This window comes from Corvus kubaryi, unplaced genomic scaffold (assembly GCF_017639235.1).
Source record: "Corvus kubaryi isolate FWS band 111438036 unplaced genomic scaffold, C.kubaryi_AGA036_p1.0 37397, whole genome shotgun sequence".
Classification (NCBI taxonomy): Eukaryota; Metazoa; Chordata; class Aves; order Passeriformes; family Corvidae; genus Corvus; species Corvus kubaryi.
In genome coordinates, this window is record NW_024581136.1 from 19338190 (window position 1) to 19357674 (window position 19485).

At 44.0% G+C, this 19485-nt stretch overlaps 1 long non-coding RNA gene across 1 annotated transcript in view; it reads right to left on the reverse strand.

Annotated features, from left to right (window-relative positions):
• Window positions 1-19485, reverse strand: part of LOC121671112 — a 53489-nt gene that overhangs the window by 12335 nt on the left and 21669 nt on the right. Inside the window, exons 7-9 of the long non-coding RNA XR_006018396.1 lie at window positions 14961-16475; window positions 13005-13234; window positions 10587-10756 (exon numbers count right to left, since the gene is read on the reverse strand). This is a non-coding gene — a long non-coding RNA (uncharacterized LOC121671112). The remainder of the gene's footprint in view (window positions 1-10586; window positions 10757-13004; window positions 13235-14960; window positions 16476-19485) is intronic.

Consider the following 19485-nt stretch of genomic DNA (forward strand, 5'->3'; position numbering starts at 1 on the left):
CATTCATTTTGGGTCCTTTGTGTGCTGAAGTCCTATGAAGAGGTGCAGTAATTCCCAAGGAGGTGAGGAGGAGATGGGACATTGTGTTTCTGATGGGAAACCTTCAGGCTATCAAAGTGCTCCATGAAATCACCAGGGATGAAATCCATATTTCCCCACTGAGTTAAACACGACTCGATAATGCCAATGAACTTTTAGAGAACTGACAGACAAATTACAGCGTGCGTGTGCTAAGCCACAGTGAAACCTTCACTCCTAAAGCCATCCTGTCAGGAGCTGTAAACACTGCGGAATAACACTGAGGATTTTCCTCCTCCCTGCCACAGCCCGTCCTTCCTGCACACAGACTGCTCCAAGACCCTGCAGATGATGCAGTGAACTGCAAATTAAAGTCGTTCTGACCTGGAAGAAAGTGAGGAATATCAAGGTGTTTCTGGTCACAGTCAAGAAAGGTTTGTTGTAGTCTCTGAAGATCTCCACTAAGAGTCTGTTCCCTCCCACGCTGTCCCAAGTTACGTCCTCCACGTGTTCTGTGTGTGAGGATTTGGTTTGCAGAGTTCTGTGCATTTGATTATTTATTGCTTTTAGCACTTGTTCCCTGAAAGTTCTGGAAATTCTCCAAATTCTTTGTTCTGGAAAACAAAGTTCTGGAAGCAAGGGCAGCCCACAATCTGCATAGTCATACACACATCAATGGAATTTCTCCATGGAAAAAAAGTTGTCAGACATTGGAATGGGCTTTCCAAGGAGGTGTGGAGTGCCCATCCCTGGAGGTGTCCAAGGAAGGCCTGGACGTGGCACTCCGTGCTCTGGGCTGGTGACAAGGTGGGGATTGGTCACAGGCTGGACTCGATGACCTCAGAGGGCTTTTCCAACCTGAACAATTCCAGGATTTTGGATGAAGGACACTGGGATGGGATGCAGGACTACAACAGGATTTGGTTGTATCCCGCTGAAGCTGCAGGGCTGGGTTTTGCTGCTTCCTTCCACCCCTTTTACCACACAGTCCAACACTCTCCCTGTGGGAGGAGGAAATGGGGATCTCCAAAAAAATGACTGATCTCCAAAACACCTTTTAAGATCTGTATCACCCATTCTCCTGCTAAATTCATCCTCCCTGCCCAGTCCCTGTCCCCATTTGCCACCCTATCATTGCTCATTTCACCTCCTGCTGAAAACACCCTGATCTCGAGCAGGAACACTCGACAGGTTGGAATTCCCAGCTCGGAGCCAGCTCCAAGAGAACTCACTTCAGCCAACACTGCAGAATGAACATGAACAATACTTGCCCTCTTTTTTTTTATATATATTCCTACTTCAAACCAGCTACATGCAGAACATCTGATTCTGCAATCATTATTCATGTCGCAGAATGTTTTATTCGCATGCCGAGCTCCTGTCAGACCCAATAAGACAATTCCAAGGAAAAAAATGCCTTTTTGGGGGAACAAAGAGAAGGGAACTGGGCTCACAGTACCTCATGCAATGTTTGTCCTGGCTGGGCGACACAGCAACACTGGGATTTGGCTGGGAAAAATCAAAAATTGGTTTGGTTTTTTTTGGAAAAGTTTCACAGACTCATTGTTTCTCCGGGAAAGTGAGAAATCCTGCTGGGAAAAACAGCAATCACCTAAAGTGCAAGGAAAATGCGATGATTTTCTGAACAAAAAAAGGGATTTATTTTCAGATCAAATTTTTTGCTGTTGTTGCTGTACTTTTGGTGGCAAGAAAGCTTTATTTAGTCACCAACCCAATTTCAAGGGTGTTTTTAAAAAGAGCTCTGGTTTGGCTTTCCCCATCTTGCCTTTTTCCTCCTTTCTCCATATGCTGATCTGACATTCCAATCCATCACGGAGCAGGGCTGTCAGATCCTCCCTCTGGAGTTCTTACTAAACACTCCTGAAAACCACTGTACAGCTCTATCGATCTTACAACAAATAATTAAAAAAAAAAAAAGGAATTGCAACCAGGCCAACAAGATTCCAGGGGAGACCTTGCAAGCTTTTCTCTTTAATATTCCCATAATCCAGGTCATTAACAGCACTGATATCGATGTGAGGTCAGCTGAAATTTTGGCCTGACAGAGAAGTGAAACATCTGCAGGGAAAACGTTGTGCTGGAGGTGGGAATGGATGGGTGCAATTCCACGGCCTGTGTTCTGCAGGAGATCAGACAAGATGATCACAGCAGTGCCATCTGGCCTTCAAAATCTACGAATCTGCACTGAAATTCTCACTTGAACTTAGGCGACCTCTCTCCAAGCCCATCTGTAGGTTGAATATTGCCATTAAAATGCAAGCCAAGCACACTTCACCAGCCTCAGTCAGCTTCATTTTATGTAGCCACTCATGCTGGATTTTGGCAATGAAAAACCCAAGAAAACACTAGAAAAAAAATCCAAGAGTTTCTACCTATAAAGGCAAACAGCAGAAAAAGAACAAATTAACAGCCCCTAAAGCCACCAGAACATTTCAGGGACTGCCACCCTGAGGAAACGCTGCCACCGAGTTCTGCAGAACAACCTGGATAAGCCGGTGCTGATGTTTGCATGGAAAATATCCCAGGAATTAGTGTGGCTGAGGTGGTAGAGGAAGACTTGCCCAGAAAGTGGTGGTTGGGACCACAGGGAGTTCAGAAGGGGAAATCACACAGGCTTTAAGCCAGAAAGGTGTAAAGGAACACACAAGGGTAAAAATCTTACACTTCAAGTTGCAGAGGTGTCTTCTTTTCTCTCACAGTTGTTCACCCAAGGCCTGGCTTAAAATCAGGAATTGAAGAGCCAGCAGAATGGGGTTTTTCAAGAGCTGGAGTAGCAGTGTAAGATGGAAATCCTCCTCCAAAGCTGGGCAGCTTCCTGGTGTAGGCTCCACTGTCCTGGGGCCAACCAGACTTCCAAGAACTTCTTCTACCCTGTTTTATTCCTAATAACCCACAACTACCCTGCAAAAATTTTGGAACAAATATTCTTGCTGGTTCTACAGGAACAGCGGGAGCCTGATCCTGAATTTATTGTTGTTTATTTTTCATTTAGAAATAACTAAGAGAGAAGGGAAGGAAAAAAGGGAAAACAGAGTATCAGCAGGAACTTTTATTCCTGAGGGTCGGGTTTGTTGGGGGAAGGGTGTTTTTCAGTTTATTTGGTTTTTATAAATATATATTTTTGATCCAATGTTCTTCACTCAGCTGGATTTTGGTCCCCATGAAAACATTTAGTGTAGGATCAAATGTGGGCTATTTCTAGCGAGTTACTCGGGGAAATATATTCAGGAAGAGACTGGATCCTGCTGATGGAAAACAAATACAAACAAAGAGACAGGCCAGGAAGGAGATCTGAAGAGAAGGAAGTAATTAAAGGAGCATTTGGGGCACTGTTATTATTCCACTGTGTCCATACCCTTCTCCCTTACTCTCAGCACTGTGTGCTTTAATTGTCCTCTGAAGAAACAGTTCTGTGGATAAACCCACAGGGAGCAAAGGCTCTGTCAGGGACAACCAAATTAATTTCTCTGTTGGAAGCATGAATGTGACTTCAAACCCCAGAACAACATATTTTTAGCAGTTTGGACCATCTTTTTTTACAGCAACTCTTGTCCTTTTTCCTTTGGAGGCCAAGCCCTGGTAGCAAGCACCTATTTAGAGACACCCCAGTAATAATGATTGGGAGAGCTGGCTGCAACATTCCCTCAGTTTTACCAAATCAGGATAAATCCCATTAGAACAATGCTTTGGAGGTGGTCTAACCAGCATGAAAAAGAGGAAATTTCTGCTTTAGGACTGCTCGTTCAAATCATTCCATCCCGTTGTGCAAAGGGATAACGAGGCAGACTTTGCAGCAGGAAGGTCCACTGAGGGCTGTTAGAGGCTGTGATGTAGCTGCCACTTCCCAGAAAATCCCTAAACAGCAGATTATTGGAAGCTGGGAGAGGATATCCAGAGGAATTCTCTCTCAGTGTTTGCCCAGTTTTTATATCCTGGCCCTGGACATCTGCTCTTGGCCACTGCCAGAGGCAGGACATGATGGGCAGATGGTCTCAGGGCTGTTCTCCCACTGTGCTCTGAGTGCTGCAATGGGGCCCGAGAGGTCTCACTGCTGCTTTGGCTCATTTGGAGAAAAAAGCTTGGAAAACACTGGGACAAACATTAAAATCCCCCCCAGTGTTGTATATAAATATGTGTTCAGCAAAGAAACCCGCTGCCAACTCCCTCCTCCCACAGCTGAATACAGAAAAGCAGCAAGGAGGCAAAGGAGCTCTCACATCTTCTGCCTCACTGCCCCAGAGCAAGGATGCTCTCCTTAAATCAGGCAAACTTGCTCTTTTTCCAAAAAAAATCCCTTGTAAACCCCTCACTTCTTACAGAAAGAGCTTTAATTCCCATGCAGAGGGCAAGGCCTGGCTCTGTCCTATGGAGAAGGGTCCCCATCCCAAACATTCCTGTGTCACACACCAGCTGAGCTCCCCAGAGACGTTATAGATCCCTTTCCTACGACCTCAAAAGCCTCCAAGTTGGTAAATGTCTAAATATTCACTGGCAGGAAACACCAGGAAGAGATGTGAAGTATCCTTAGTGATACTGACATCAGAAAAGAGCTGAAACCACCTTTCTTGTCAGAAGAAATACCTGCACCTCCCTCTCTCTCTAGGATTCTCTCCCATAAAAGACCCTTTCCCAAAAATATTAGTGAGAAAACACAGCAAGGCAAGTCCAGCTGCCCTGGCACCTGAATCTATTTTCCTCTCAGTTCTATACATTTCTTAATTATGAAAACTACCTCCTTTATCCTGGATATATGGGACTAGTTAACATTTTCAGCAGCATTTTAGATGCATCACACTGATTCCCCAAAGACCCTACATTTGTACCACACATTTTTCACAAGCTGTTTTGTGCATGTTCTGTTTATTCTACTTTAAACTGTATTGTTCCAGAAAAAAAATTGTATATAATCCCTCAAAAAATGAGGGGAAAACTAATCCTTCATGCCCTCAGCTTCTGCTGAATTGTCCAGTGCAATTTGGGAAGTCAGAGAGCAAAGTTTGGCTCTGCCTGTCACCCCCATGTCTAAAAGAGCTCTTATGTTTAAAACAATATCAGCGACTTCAGGGCACTCAGGAAACTCACAATTCCTGACAAAAGTTTCAGTTTAGTTGGCACAAAGCTATTAACTGTGCTGAAAAGAGTGACAGTAATTGCAACTGGCTAAGGGTTGATAAGGAAACTCGGTCTGCTAATTTGAAAGAAAATTTACAGACTGGCAAAGCCGTGTCAGACAAGGGAACCAAAGATAGCTGCACTTGGTGGGTTTTAATTCAAGGCAAAAAAAAAAAAAAAAAAAAAAAAAAAAGAAAGAATGAATTCATAATATCTGTACTCTAAAGAGACATTTTCAAAGTGATAACTTTGTCACCCTTTGTATCTTGGTCCATCAAGGTCTGCTCATGGAAAAACGGCCTTTGCCACACACCAAAACTGACCCTTCCTGCTCAGTTATAAAATAAACATAAATAGAGGACAGATCTGACTTGGTAACACTGGCAGGGATTTGGTGTTGCAGGCCCTGAAGCCGTGGCTCGTAAAGGAATTGAGGTTTCTGGTTCAAGAGAGGGGAGAATTGAACTCTGCAAACAGAAAATAAAACTCTCCTCCTTGGCCTCAGGAGGTTCAAGCAGGAGAAGGTACCAAGTGTCCCTTCCCACCAGGGCTGGCAGAGCATCACTGTCCAAATCAGACAAAAATGAATAAAATCTCAAGTCTGTAAAGCTGCAGTTTCCTTTAGGTGAAGTTTTGGATCACCCCGGAATGGGATGTCCTTCCTCAGCATCTCCATGCCCACACAATTTCCCCACCATCACCATCCCATCCCTTTTCCCTGTGCCCAAGGGGGCAGCTCAAGGTGCCACCAGCACCTTCTCCTGCAGCACAAAAACTTCCTGAGAGCAGCAGCGACGTCTCCGTGTGGGCTCCCCTGGTTTGCAGGATTGAATTAAAGCATCTGTGGCTCCTCTGTAATGGGATTATCACTGTTCTTTTACCTGAGTTTCAAAGCAGCTCAGCACAGTGACCTTTCCTCAAGTATTTCGCTCTGATTCTTTCTGATTTGCATTTTTTTTTTTTTAGAGGAAGAACTAGAAGAGTAAGGAATGTGCTTTCCTTTCCTTTCTGCACCGCGGGAATGGTGCAAGGGGCACCTGTTTGCTGAGGGTATGGGAAGTTCTGAGATTTGGGCATTTTCTGGGATAAAAATAATTGTATCAAAGATAAGAAGCCTTGTGCTTGGGTCAGGGGTCAGTGATAACTGAGGGAATTAGGGAAAAAACATTCCCTGGTGAGAAAATCATTCCCCAGTTGTGTGTGATGAGCTCCTCACACCTTCGTAAAGAACGACTGCCAGAAGAGAGGTTAAAATAAGGAAATTCCCAGCCTGATCCTGCATGGAAATCCCTCTGTTTCAAAGGCAGAACGGGTTTTGGGTTTTTTTTCCTTTCAGCATTTAACCAGCCACAGCCCTCACCCAGAGCAGAAACTACCTCAATGTGCAAATCCTTCCTGAGTATGAGACAGCATCACGCTGTAAATCACATCCGAGGTGCTGAAATTAGCTCTGGTGGGGTTAAACCCAGCCTGGTTCGAGCTCCAACACTCATCCCACATTCCCTGGGCACATCCCAAAAGAAACCCTCTGGCAGAGCAGCGCGGCTGCCACACCCAGGATTTAACCTTTAGTGCTCCAACACAAGCGATGGCAGCAATTTGCACATTTGGGGACAAATAAAGCCAAATCCACCTGCCCACCTCAAAACCCGGAGGGAAATCCCCAGGGAGCCCAGCTGAGAGCACAGGGCAGCAGTGTGAGCCCAGGGACTGTGAGTTCACTCCATGAGGAATTCATCCTCGGTTTGCCCCAGTGCTCTCCCTGCTGCTCGAAGGTGTGAGGGGAGAGGTTCTCAGTGTTGAGAGTTCAGCTGTTGTGTCTCTTCTGGAAAGTTCTCTGCCAGGATCCTCCTGTCCTCGCTGTCATCCCTCACCTCTGACAGAGTAAAGAAACCAGCTTTGGATTGTGGAATTATTTAGGATGGGAAAGAGCTCTACGATCATCAAGTGAGGCCTCACCGATGCAAAGTACAGGAGGAGATCACTTCTTAATTTATAACAACCACAAACCCCAGCTGGAATTCATTGTCTTTGATTAAATCAGCAACAAACACCAATTCATATTCCCAGAAGGAGATAAGGAATTTGGGCATAATGCACAAAAGGTCCCTCTGGTGGGACACAGAGGGCAGAGGAGGCAGGAGAAGGGGTTAATCAAGGCCCTTCCACACAAGCAGCGCAGAGAGAAATAAAAAATCTGAACAAAACAGAAACAAACCTACCGACCCATCCTAATGGGTCCTTGGGCTGCCCAGGGAAGCTGTGGCTGCCCCTGGATCCCTGGCAGAGTCCAAGGCCAGGTTGGACAGGGCTTGGAGCAGCCTGGGACAGTGGGAGGTGTCCCTGCCCATGGCAGGGGATGGAATGGGATGAGCTTCAAACTCTCTTCCAACCTAAAACATTTTGAGATTCTAATGCAGGTCCCTGTAGGTGACCCCAGCACAGGACAGCTGCAGCTCCTATAAAATCTTCTGGAAATTTCTGGGTGTTATCTTTCACATGAATATGAAACACAGCCTCTGCTTCTCCTTGACCAGACACAACTCTGCATTTTAATGCTCCCAAAGCATTCGATGGCTCGCAGAGAGGAGCACTTTTGTAATAAGGTTTGATAAAACATCACCCTTGGGAGAGCTTGTACATAAACACCTCCAAAGAGTTATGCAAGCCCAGCATGCTGCTCTCATGACAACAGATCCATCCAGCATCAACCCAGGGCTTAAAGAGGTTCTACCTCTGCATAGCAATGAGCCTTCCCTCAGAGTAATCCTCCTTCTCAACCAGGAATGCAAAGAAAAGCACAGAAAGACCCCTCCCTCTCCTAAATCTTGACTGAAATTATAGTTTTTGGGATGAGGATTAAAGCCAGGAGTTTTGCCAGCAATAGAAAACACGTTGTTTGCACAATAATCACCTCCCCCAAAAGCCAGCTCGGTGTCATCTCAGATTTTTATGATGCCAGCTGACAGCCAGGGTTTCTAAGGAAACACCGATATTGGGGGAGCTGCAAGGAGAGGAAGAAAAGGACAGAACCTAAAAATAAGTGTCACACGCCTCTTCCAGACATTAAAAGCCACCTGATGAAGAAATTGTAAACATCTCGGGGTGGTAACATTTCTGAGACACCCACAAGGCTCCACCCAAGCAGGATCATCTGGCACTGAACAATAGTTTGCTCAGAGGGAGTTCTGCTTCTGAAATCACCTTCTTTTAAAGGCTGTTTGCCAAAGAGACACTGACTGGAGTATTCCTGAAATTATCCAGAATAAATGGAATCATTTTGTGCCACTGCAGCTCCCATTAGGACTCGAAGTCTTAAGTGGAGCATGAATAGGAATTTCACTGATTTCGAGTATTGACGGTTTTCATGCTGGAAGTGTAGGCTGGTTTTCTTTAATTAAACTGGAATGGGTTTGGGTAGAGAACATAAATCCCCTCTCCTGGAGCATTGGCAGGCCACGCTGGAATCACGCATCCAAAGTGCACTAAAAATTCCCGAAGAAATGACATTGCACCACAGCAAGTTAAGCACTTTTTAGGTCAAGCTGTGGTTGAGTTTGGAGGCAGCAAAAATATCCTCGAAATATTTTTGGAATGGCCAAATCCTCTAATTTTTCAAAATGTCACTGCTTGTCCAATTAACCCAGGAAAAGATCTCCTCTCAGAGGGGGATGATCAGAGAGATTTCCTCATCTCTGCTGAAACGAGGACTGTGCTCTAAAAAGGGGCCCCAGCCGGGTCCGTAACAACACCAAAAACAAGTCCATGATGAAATAACTCTGACACAAAGCTCCCAAGAAGCACTTAAGTATTTTACCATCTCTCCCAATTACGTGGGCAAGCACAACCAGTGCACAGTTAAGAGATGATTTCACTGGATGTGACTCCGGGGCTTTAGGCTATGGATAAATATTCAGGGTTTTACTCCCAGACAGTCACTAATGAACTCCATGTCCACATCAGGAGAGAAATATTCGTGGAACTGAAGTCAGAGTGTTTCAGTGGGTTTTTAGAAATAGCAGCCAGACAGTTTTTTGGGGTATAACTTTGATGTTTTGTGCTGTTTGTGTTTAGACTGAGATGCAGAGGACATTGGTTTCTAAACCCCCCACTCTGAGCACCACGATTTAACCTGAAAACTCTCTCTGCATCAGGGTTCAAGCAGTTCTTATGCTGATATTTCAGGCTGCCCAGAGAAGCTGGGGCTGCCCCTGGATCTCTGGAAGTGTCCAAGGCCAGGTTGCACCGAGCTTGGAGCAGTCTGGGACAATGGAAGGTGTCCCTGCCCGTGGCAGGGGGTGGCACTGGATGAACTTTAAGTTCCCTTCCAACCCAAACCGTTCTAGGATTCTGTGATATCAGAGAGAAACAGTCAGGATTTGGAATCGCTGAATGTTATTCTCAAAGGAGTACAGGGATATAGCTATCCCAAGAAGAGAAGCAAAGCTGAGCTGATATTGGAAGGAAAGTGGTCCCTCCTTTTCCCAGAGCATTTCCCCAGCCCTGCCCACTTCAGAAAGCCTTTCCCCTTTCCTTTCCTTTTCCTTTCCCATTTCCTTTCCTTTCCCCTTTCCTTTCCCTTTTCCTTTCCCCTTTCCTTTCCCCTTTCCTTTCCCTTTTCCTTTCCCCTTTCCTTTCCCTTTTCCTTTCCCCTTTCCTCCCCTGGGTTTCCCAGATTCCTTTATCCAGGCTTTAGTCAGGCTCTCTCACCAGGCTGGAAGAGCGTTCTAACATGTGGCAATTCATTTGCAAGTGCTCCCGTGGATCATGTGCTCTGAAAGGACTCATCTGCTGTCTGAGGCAGGTTAAAGCTTTACAAACTCGAGCAGACATTACCTTGGCTCCCCCTGCTCCCATCTGGAACAGCTCCAGCTGGAGCCCAGGAGAAGGGTTTCAATTAGCAGCACACACACAGCTGAAGTGGAAAGCAGAATAAAAAAAGCCCCCCTCGCTTTTTGTCTCTCTCATTACAGCCAGAACCACACAAATTGATTTGTGGCATTCCAGAGTTTGGTCTTTCCCAAGTTTGTTTCATGTTGATAAAACAACAGAAAATAAATCTTTGTGCCTGATTTAGCAAGTGGGCAGGACAGCCCCCAGCCTGAGGAACCACACTAAACCTTTAAATGCTGGATTTCCATTGCCATTCCTGTCCTTCCAGGCTGCTGAGGCTGCAGAAGGGGAGAATCTCCAGTTAATCCCATCACAGAATGCTCCAAAGGTTGAGGAGATGGAGTGGTTGCCATTTGAGATGTGATTACAGGGAATTAAACTCTTCATTTATGTGACACAATCTTGATAAGGGCAGGAAATTACTCTGAGGAGAATAGGGAATATCTGCAATTGTTTAGGGATTCTTGGTGAATAAAAAGGGAAGGAGAAAACATGAGAGGATAAAAAAAAAGGAAAATTTCTACTCATTATAAAGCACTGACCAGATTTCCAAACCTTCTCCAGGCCACTCCTTCCAGGGACATTTTGGGACCTTGGATAACAAACAGGAGAACTTCCACAGCACTTCCTGCCATTTGCTCTTGGTTCCAGTAGCGCCAGGGGATGTTCTTCAGTTTCTCGTGGTGCTCCTCATTTCATAGAATCATTAACCCTAAGATCATCAATTCCAATCACTAATCATGGGAATCTTGCTAGGAACCCAGAATTTTACTCCTTTAAGAGTAAAATGTAGAACACAAATATGTATGAAACCCTGTTCAATTTCTAAATAACTGAATTTTTGTAATTGATGTACATATTTCACTTTAAATTCTAAATAATGTGAAATATCTTTAGACTGTTAACTGGGAAGTTTTAGAGCTGTAATACACATTCTCTTCTCCCTTCTCCTTTTCCTGGGAAATTTTTGCGTATCTCCCGCTCTCTAAAAATCCCTTCCGTGTTTCTCCACACAAAATAAGAAATATGACTCCTTTTATCTCTGAGCACATTTCCCAGGGGAGCAGTTTCAGCTCCAGCCTCAGCTCCCTGTCCACAGCACCTGCAAATTGATTTATCCCTCATAATGGTCAAACTTTGTCATCCAAATGCTGGGAAACGCCGTAATTCAATCTTTGCGTGTCCTTTAAACTTCTTTTATCTCTCTGGCTGCTTTAACAACTGCTAAAACGTTCAAGGCAAGCTTTTATGTATTTATGAAGCCGTCAAAAGCAAGGCAAGAGGTTAGGAGGAAGCTGGGTGTGTTACTTAAAGCAGCAAATATGCAAGACAATATTTTTATTTGAGGTTTTCGGCCCAGATTGAAGATTAACAATGAGGCAGCAACAGAATCCAAGACAGCACTAAAAAAACCTTTGGTTAAAATCATGGTCCAACTAAAGACTTTAAGAACCCCCAAAATTCAGTGTTGATTTCTTTTTTTCTGTCTAATAAGTTGAATTTGGGGGGGGTTTTGTCCATATACAAATGTATGTGTGTGATGGATGTAAAAAATACATCAATTTAGGGCCCACCTGCGCTGCAGATTCCAAACTGCTCAGGGCCAGACATCTCTGACCTGTACATGCTCAACAAAATCCCTCTTTTTAACTGTAAAATGCTGCTAAGCATTTGTTCATGTTTTATGGAACACACCAACTTGTCTTGCACTTTTTTCTATTCCCAGTTCTCCTCACTTATATTTATTTCATGTTCTGCTCTCAACTTGTGGCTTCATTTCTTCCGCTGAAAATCATATTCAGCAAAACCTGCTTTTCTTGAAGCTTTGGCATTATTTCCTGTATTTTAAGATCATTAATCAACCTCTCCACTTTGATATTGACTTTTAGACCTCAAGTTTTAACCTGTCATTCCCCTGCCTCATAGTGGTGATAATATCTGGTTTTATGGGGGTTTTTTTGTTATGCTGTCACGGAAAACCTGGTTTTTTGCTGAGATTTAAGGAGGGAATGGATTTGGTATTGCTGGCTTGAATAAAATATAAATTCCTAGTTTTGTTTTAATTTAATATAGTTTTACTGCCTGAATCACCCATAGGAATATCTATATTTTCCACACACAAGTAATTATATTATAATCTAATGCACATGACTTTACTAAGAAAGATCCTCTCCCAAAGAGTCCAAGTGTTATTTCTCTTGTTTATTTCCTTCCAAAAAATATCAAATTACCAAAAAGACCTTCTGCATTAATTCTGGGGGTTTATTATTTAATTATGCTTTCGTTTCAGGGATAGAGGTTTCAGAAGCACTTCAGGACAAATTGCATTTCATAAATGATTTCCCTGAATAAGGACTTTTAGTCTGAGTTTGAGACAGGGCCTAACCTAAGGGTATAAGCTCGGTTCTGATTCATTCAGTAGCACATCTGTGAGAGGAATATTAGAGCAGCCTTAAAACACTTGAGTGTTCTGGGCAGAGATGTTTATTAGGGATTTCATAGCCCATCCTTCAAACCAGACCTTAACCAAATTCCCCAAGCTGACAGAAATAATAAAGTTCCCAGGTTTCTTACTGAAATATTGTAATATCTAAAGATGAGCCTACCTCTCCTTCCTGAGATCATTTCAGTAAATTAGTATTGAGTTATACAATCTAATGAGGGAAATTAATTTCCTAAAATTACCTTCCATGAGTGAAAACAGGCATAAGGAATATAATCAGAATTTTTTTTTAAGAGGAAAGAGAACCACAGTGAACGGAAGAAACTGGGATGTCTCAGATGGAAAAGCACTTCATTTTCCTTCCAAAACAATTTTACATAATAATTCTATTTTAATTCTCCCACTGACTTCTATCCAATCTCTCTTCACTTCAAAAAGATCTGATGATTGCACAGAAAAAGCTTTTTAGTTTCTTAGGTATCAATTCCTTACAATCGACAATAAATCTAAATATTACCTATATAGGATTTCTTCCAGGGTCTTTGAATCCCGTCAGAAATATTTCTTCAGATAGGAGCTCACAATATGAACAGCTCAAGTGGGACACACTTTTCTCCTTCTGTATTATTAAAAACTCCTCCAGAGGTGCAGTTTTCTGGTTTTATTCTAGGAGGCATCTCCAAATCCAGGCATAAGCATTAACGGCCAGAACACGGCCCTGTTGCATTCAGTTCCCAAAGCATCTTTCTGTGAATTCATGAGAAGAGATTTTACAGTTTTGTGAGAAAAGAGACAGTTTGAAATTTTAAAAAAAGTAACACAATGACAACAACCCCCAAAATCAAAATAGAACAACCCCAAAACCCAGCAGATTGTCTTTCCCACTGGACAAGTCTGTCCTGACAACTTCCTTCCTGACAAAGAATGGGAAGTGCTGCAGGACAGGACCTCCCTGCCCATCCTGGGCATTCCTTCATGGAGATGGATCAGCTCAGCTTCTCTGGACTTTCCTCTACACCAAAGGACATTCCAGGTTTCTCGGGTCATCACAGAATCACCTTCCATAGACCAGGTTGTTCCAAACCTCGTCCAGACTGGGATAGGGCAGGGATCCAGGGGCAGCCACAGCTTCTCTGGGCACTCTGTGCCAGGGCCCCACCACCCTCACAGGGAACAATTCCCTCCCAGCATCCCATCTAACCCTCCTCTCTATCAGCATGAGGCCACAAAGCTCCAGGGAGGGTGGAGAGGGGCACAGGCTCCCAGCGTTCCTGGAAGGACGCGGCAGTCCTGGTACCATGTTCCGTCGGTTTTAGCGCTTAATGAAAGACCTCAGGCAGTCCAATTCCTGCTCCTCCCTGGGAAAGCCTGCCAGGTGTATTCCCAGGCCAATTATTGCTTTCACAAAGTGCTCTAAATCTGTCAAGAAGCACAAGTGCAAAGTACAGAATAAAAACACCGTGAGGATTGTGAGCCACTTGTTACAAGAGGAGTTTCTCCTTGCAGAGGGAGCAGTGAGAGTTGGCTTCCCAACGGCAGCACTGCTGCCAAATTCAGGTGTTAAATACTATTAACACACACCAAAACATTTGTACTCTTTTTTTTTTTTCCATTGGAAAATAAATGTTTATTCTCCAACACAGCTGTATGATAAATACTTTGCAAGCTGCTGCGGGAAGTCCAGGAAGGTTCCAAGAATTTCTCCCACTCCTGGGAGTACGAGCAAAGGGAGATAATGCATTTTATCTACAGGAGTTGCAGCATCTCAATGGATGTGGATGTATTTTCATAATAAAAATAAATAAAACAAATGAATTAAAGTGTTGCAATCATTTTCCCTAATGCACAAATCCCCACATCTTCTCACCTATTTGGCATTATGCTGGAAGTAGAATGATGTAATTATTTAGGTTGGAAAAGACCTCCAGGGCCATTGAGTCCAACCTGTGACTGATCCCAGAGCACTGAGTGCTATGTCCAGGCATTCCTTGGACACCTCCAGGGACTCCAACCCCTCTGCAATGCCTGACTACCCTTTCCATGAACAAATTCTTCCTGATCTCCAGCCTGAACCTCCCCAGGCACAGCTTGGTGCCATTTTCTCTTATCTTGTCACTACTGAGTTGATTTCCTGAAAAGTGGGAAGGCTTTGTTATTTGGATTCAGCATTTGAGGAATCTCCCATCCATCTGACGTGAACGTGTCAAAGCTTCTCATCCAAGGTAATTTCTTCTCCTCAGGCCTGTGATTAAAGGCTGTGTGATGTCCCCTCAGTCCCCCAGAGCTGCTGGCCTGTGCCCAACCAGGGCAGGTGTTTTGGCTGGGCTCAATTCAGATTTCCATCTGAAGCTTGCAGGTTTAACTCTCCTACCAAAATAGCCCTGATCCAGGCTGAAAGCTCTCCCAGACTGTCAATATTCTCAATATTCCCCACGTTTTGGCTCCAGGCTCAATCTCAGGGCTGGGTGCTCACCTCCAGTGGCTGGAGCTCTGTCATTGTCAAAGATTTGCTTGGAGAATCTTCAGAAACCTCCTGTTTCATGGAATGCAACTTGGGAAGATGTTAGGTGGGAAAAGGAGACAAGATTTTATAATAAGCTGAACAAAACTACAGGATTGATGGTGACTGTCAAGCTAATTATGGAATGAATAGTGTCTGGCTCTGCAGTTATTAGTCAAATTCATTATTTGCTTAAAAATAACATTAAAATTTAACCAATGAAACCATTTATTGATGGCTGGTCTGACTTTTTTTTTTCCTTTCCCTTGTCTAAATGTCACCCTGGTTAAGAAAACGTAAAAGAAAAAGTCATTAAATCATTTTAGTCATAAAACATCCACCTTTCATCATTTAAATAAATAGAAAAGTGAGATGTTATCTGACAGAGATTTAAGCTTATCAGCTATGCAATGAAATATTACAGACTTTCTGCAAGGGCCTTGCAATTAAATATAACACTATTTTCACTAAAAAATTGGCTTTATTTAACGGTAAATAACATAAATAAAGGTAAATAAATACCTGGAAGTGTGAACTCTTCCCATGTTTTTTCCATTTCCATACCTCAGCCTTCTCCCCATTCCAGTAACAATTTCTACCCAGGCAAAAGTTCCTTGATTTTTCTCCTGTTGAGCTTTGGTAATTTCTGCCTTGCCTGAAGAACTGAGCAGGATTCCAGGGTATCTGGCACTGAATACAGGAAGGTGACCCCATCTGCACACCCGATCCCCCAAAATTTGCACCCTTTGCTTTGTCTCACCTTGGTTTCTCCTCAGCAAATCTGCCAGAATTCCTGAACAAAACATCTGGATCTGGAGCAGGGTGGAGAAAATAACAGAAGGGGAAACCAGAAGAACAATTGGAAAGGCAATCAGAAAGTTTGGCCTTCCTTCCAACCCGGATCCATCGGGATTTGTGGTGCAGGATTGAAACACAGGATCAGGAAGAGATGGGCTTTTTCTCTCCAGTTAAACTGGGAAAATAGAGCTGAAGAGAAGGAAAAGGAGGGAAAATCCAGGCAGATGCATGGTAGCCCGAAACATTCCAGTTGCAGGGCAGTGGTTGGATAGATTTTGGCTCGGTTTTCACTTGTCCGTCTGACGCCTTTACTCAGGAACAAGCAGAGCTCTTCGATTGCTCCTCAGAAAATAAATAAACTCTGCCTCCAAATGAGTTAAATGGCTCGAAAACCGAACTCCTCAGATTTTATTAGGGATTGAACAGCTCCAGGTGTTCCTAAGCCAAAATCAATAGGAAGATTAGCTGCAGGAGTCTGCCGAGAGATTACGGACAAGGCGGCCATCGAACGGGAGCCGATGGATCCGGAGGCTGAGCACTGTCCCTTGGGATGGGCATGATCTGCACAGGAGCTCATTCCCACCTCCTACTCAGCTGGAATTCCACACTGAGCACCATGAGTCACCCACGGCAGAGGGTTGGAATGAGATGAGCTTTGAGGTCTCTTCAAACCCAAATTTTTCCACAATTCTGTAAGAGAAATTCATTAATCTAAGGCTTTTGCATCAGAGATCCCTTTGTCACAATCCAGATCATTTAAACCTGATCAATTTCCTAAGAACTTCATAAAATCTTATCATAAATCCCAGAATGGTTTGGGTTTGAGGGAACTTAAAGCCCACTGAGTCCTGTCCCTGCCATGGGACCTTCCACACACCAGGTTACTCCAAGCCCCGTCCAACCTGGCCTCAAACACTTCCAGCAATATTTCCAAAAATATAATTCCCTGACAAAATCCATTGAGGAATACATTTGCCAAGGCTGCATTGTCACCCTTGCTGTAGCTTTGGGCATGAGCAGCCCTGCAGCCTCTGTACCTCTGTCTCCCTAAGGGGATTTTTGTGCACTTCCATTGAAATACTTGTACAATTCCCACATGAAATGTTCCCACGGATGGGAGAAGTTACAGCCTGCCATTCCATTTGATTTAATATTGATATTTTTCCTTCACTTGCGTGTCAGTCAATGCCCTACATTAGGATGCAAAACTCCCTGAGCATTTTTAGCTATGTAACAGCTTTTTGATGTATTTTTCAGCATTTTACAAGTCTCGCATTTTCAGATGGAATTGAATTTTTGCCTGTTTTTAATGATCTCATTAATGGCTTGTCAGGTATCTGTGTTTCCACCAGCAGTTTTCCACCTCTGCAGTCCCATCATTCCAGACATTTCCTGTTGATATTGTTTTGTGAAGGCTAATGAGGCTTCACCTCAGAGCAGGAACGATCTGATTCTACACCAGCTGAGAATAGGTTGATCTGACAGATTTGGATGTAGCAGGAAGATGCTGAAAATAATTATTTGCAAATGTGCCTGAACTTGTGGAAGGAGTTAAAGCTTCTGTGCTGGTTTTTTCCCTCTCTTTCAGAGTCACCTCTGCTGTGTCACTGTTGTCCTGGACCTTGGCCTCTCCAGCAGAGATTTAATTCAAATGTTCATAGAGCAACAGTTGAACTCCAGGAGTTAAAAACATCATTTTAAAGCCAGTTCCACATGAAAACGAATCTTTTAAACTTAATATTAATTTCGACAATATAAAGAAAAAGGTGTCAGTCTGTTCCTCTTATTTCTCCTCATAATTAGACATATTTAAAGTTAAATACAAGAAATTCATTAATCATTTTTTATACTCGTAAAGCATTTCTCTGCTTGTTAAATGTAACAGAACCACACCTTTATTTTGTCTTTGCCAGGAGCTACTTCACACAAGAAATTTCTAGGATTATTTCAAAAAGTACTTTGCATTAGATAAAAGGAAATAAATAGAGAAGCCAAACTTCTTGCTGTCAATGAAATTAGTTTGTGTTTATAGTAACCATTAACATTACTATAAAAAATTCTAGGTAAAGTCAAGATATCAAATTCAATTCCAGAGATGGCACACCCAGACCTATGTAAGGCACCTGGATGAGTATCCTTGCATTATCCACAGGTTATTTCATCAACATCCTCATATTCAGTCTATGATCAGACTATAATTTAATCATGATTCAAAGATACAACATTTGAAAAAACCTCAAACTTCTTACAATGACAGATTCCCTGTGCACAAAATAAAGCATTTTGGAGCTGCTTCACCCGTGGGCACTCACAGCTTCCCTGCTTTTATCAACCATCTGTGACAAGAATCCTCCTCTGGTGGGGCTATAAAAAAGTGGAGAATCTCCACAGTAAAATTCTAAGGAAGGATTTCTGTTCAGCCACCAAGGATCTGAGAACTCCCCAAATTAACTCTACAAAGCAATGTGCCCTATCAGGGCTCTGCTTTGCTTTCTGCATTTAAAACAATGTCCTGAGGTTTTGTTTGATGGATTCAGACTTCCAAAGGGAGCAGCTCTGCTCTGCTGTCTCACCCGCTCCTGTTTTCCCCGACTCCTGCAGACATCAAAGGCAAGGTGGCTTTGTTCAGAGTGGAGGTGTTTTCACAGGGTTAAAGAGTGATAACAAATTCCTCTGTGTGATAATCCTCTCCAGGAGTTTTCATCCACTCTGAAGATAACAAATACTTAAAAGGGAAGGAATAACAAGAAGGAAAATGACCATTCAGCACTGTTCTCCAGTGCCTTCTCCGAAACCTTATGGTGGCCATAATCCATAGATCCATATGGAAGTTCAAACATTCCAATCCTAAAAATCTCTTTTCTAAGGTGGAGGATTTCACAGATTTCAAACATCTACAAACATTAAATGATACCAATGTCCTGCCTAAGACCAGCCTGACCTTCCCTGGTCACCGTGGTTCTGGATGAGGCTGAGTTCCCAAGGCGTGACACGGTGCCTTGGGCAGCAGGTCCTGGGGGTGGGTAACCTTTCTTCAGAGCTGTGGAATTGCACTGCTCGTGCAGAGCCAGCTCTGAGAGCGCGATGTGACACTGCCCCTGACAGGGCTCCATCCCTGTCAGTCACACCTTGATCCCTGTCATGGCTCCATCTCTGTCACGGCTCCATCCCTGTCACAGCTCAATCCCCAACACAGCTCCATCCCCAACACAGCTCCATCCCTGTCATGGCTCCATCCCTGTCATGGCTCCATCTCCAACACAGCTCCATCTCCAACACAGCTCCATCGCCATCATGGCTCCATCCCCAACACAGCTCCATCCCCAACACAGCTCCATCCCCAACACAGCTCCATCCCCAACACAGCTCCATCCCCAGCACGGCTCCATCCCCATCATGGCTCCATCCCCAACACAGCTCCATCCCCAACACAGCTCCATCCCCAACACAGTTCCATCCCCAGCACGGCTCCGTCCCCGTCACGGCTCCATCCCCGTCACAGCTCCATCCCCAACACAGCTCCATCCCCAACACAGCTCCATCCCTGTCATGGCTCCATCTCCAACACAGCTCCATCCCCAACACAGCTCCATCCCCAACACAGCTCCATCGCCATCATGGCTCCATCCCCAACACAGCTCCATCCCCATCACGGCTCCATCCCCAACACAGCTCCATCCCCAACACAGCTCCATCCCCA